This window comes from Carya illinoinensis, chromosome 9 (assembly GCF_018687715.1).
Source record: "Carya illinoinensis cultivar Pawnee chromosome 9, C.illinoinensisPawnee_v1, whole genome shotgun sequence".
Classification (NCBI taxonomy): domain Eukaryota; kingdom Viridiplantae; phylum Streptophyta; class Magnoliopsida; order Fagales; family Juglandaceae; genus Carya; species Carya illinoinensis.
In genome coordinates, this window is record NC_056760.1 from 8,627,028 (window position 1) to 8,629,223 (window position 2,196).

Sequence of the window (2,196 nt, forward strand, 5' to 3'; positions counted from 1 at the left end):
AGAGATCTAAGAGTACTTGGCAATGGATTAGCCAAATGCCAATGCAAGTCTATAATTTGACTATATTATCAAAAAAAACTTCCACATCAGACTAGCTAAATTCACGCTATTTTAACTTTGTATTACAGTAAATTAGTTTCCTGGCCATTGTTGGCGAGCTCCTGTAGAGGGATCAAAAGACTATTTTATCATTTTTCGTCTAATAGCCCGTCTCTCTTTCTCTGGTATTTTTTCTTTCTTCATCCCCAAACACCATCACGGATCATAACCCAGATCTTCAAAAACTAGAAACATCACAAATCAAGCCACAGATCAAGCCTGGAAAGAAACTGGTGACCATGAAAATGGAAGAAAACCAAAAACTAAAAAATAAAATAAAATAAAAACAACCAAACAAACCAACAAAACGGTGAAAATAAAGGAAAAATAATAGAGAATTTTTCTGAAAAAAAAATACCAGTACTGCAAGAGTTAGGAGGAGGATCTTTCATCTGGAGATCTTTGAGCTCCAACCCAGATCTGCTTTGAAGCCATGGATGAAACTCGAAGATCGCCTCTATCTAAAAGCTAGAGTTTAAGAAAGAGAAAGGGACACCACCTGCAAGTGCTTATTAATATAATATATATTATATATTTTGTTGAGAGCCAATGGATTTTGGACCATGGACGGCTAGTTTTCTCAATAAATGAATGACTATGGTTTGGTGTGAGAAAAACTTCCTTCCGCAAGGATCTATTAAAATATATAATATAATATTATTATATAAATTTTAAATGACTAGTTCAATGTGGAGCTCTTTAGCTAAAGATTGATATACTAGTCAAAAGATAGAATTCTAGCTAAATTTTAGACTTGGCATTGGTTTGCCAATGCCCTAATTATTGTTACACATGAGCCATTTTCATTATTTTCAATCTTTATCTTTATCCATTTGGCTTACTCTTTTTATTCTTTACTTTTTATTTAATTTTAATTTGAAATTTATAGTGTATTCTTGATATTTTTATTTTAAAAGTTAGGACATTTTATTTGCTATTTATTTTATTTTATGTTACTTATTTTTTATGTTTCTTTGAGTTTCCATTAAATATACATTACAATTACATTTTAGATTGATTAAAAGTTAATTAGGACTTAAATAAATTCAGTTTTATTATTTAATTTTCAGATTAATTAAAAGTGTTTAACGTAGTTGAATCTTTAATTGTTAATTTCAATTTGTTATTCTTTTACGTTTCATTTCGACACTCAAAAAAATCTAAAAATATGAATATAGTCTATGACTTGTGCCTTTTTATTTTCATTGTACTCTTCTATTCATTGTATATACCACTATTTTTGTTTGTAAAACTTTTTACTATTTTATACGAGTTTAGATTTAAACAACTTTTTCCTAGGAGATGATCTGGGAATTTTATTCTAAATTATTACACGAGATCCTTCTGCACTTAAGATAGCATTTATGCTACTCATTTTTAAGTGAGTCATAAGTCTTGAAAATTTTTAGAGAAGGTGATCACTCGATTCAACATATCTTCCAAGAAGGAAACGCCTCAGCCGATTACATGGCGAAAATTGGCACGCAAGGGAAAAACCATGTATGGAATAATCTTATGCAATTATCGAGGAAACTCCAAAGTCTCATCCGAATGGATAAACTCAACCTCCCCTATTTACGCATCCGTTAGTAATAGTCGTGTCCATTGTCATCCTTGTATTTTGTTGTTTGGGGTCCTTTATCTTAGTATGGGTACTTCTTGTGTGGTCTTAGTATGGGCCCTGTTATCATGGTTTTCCTCTGTCTAAAGTGAGGATTTATTGAATAAAATGGAGGTTCTGTCCTTGTTTAAAGAAAAAAAATATATATCAGACATGTCTCCTAATCAGTTCTTCCAAATTTCAAGAAACGAGGTTTCAGTTACTGATCTATATCCTCGCTAGTGTTTGATGGAAGTAATTACACATCTTTATTCATACATATATATGACAAAGACAATATAGTTCTTGGTTTACTCGATGTCTAATGATGTTAAAGCTTTGAACAAGGCAATGTAGTTTTTGCTTTGCTCGAGGTTTAAAGGGCTACACAACAAGAAGCAGTGCACTTCCTTGATTACCTTGAACCCACCCTACACGTGAGATTCTGCAATAAGATGAGATTTAGCTATGATTTTATCTCACATACCAACAATATT

The 2,196-nt window shown here is 31.4% G+C and overlaps 1 long non-coding RNA gene across 2 annotated transcripts; it reads right to left on the bottom strand.

The window, feature by feature from the left end:
* Window positions 1–836, bottom strand: LOC122276352. Of its 2 annotated transcripts, none has more exons than XR_006228834.1 (2): window positions 458–836; window positions 1–284 (listed from the first exon to the last, which is right to left on the bottom strand). It is a non-coding gene; the product is annotated as an uncharacterized LOC122276352 (long non-coding RNA). The 2 variants fall into 2 exon arrangements; XR_006228835.1 differs by having other exon boundaries at window positions 1–318.
* Window positions 837–2,196: the final 1,360 nt, after the last annotated feature.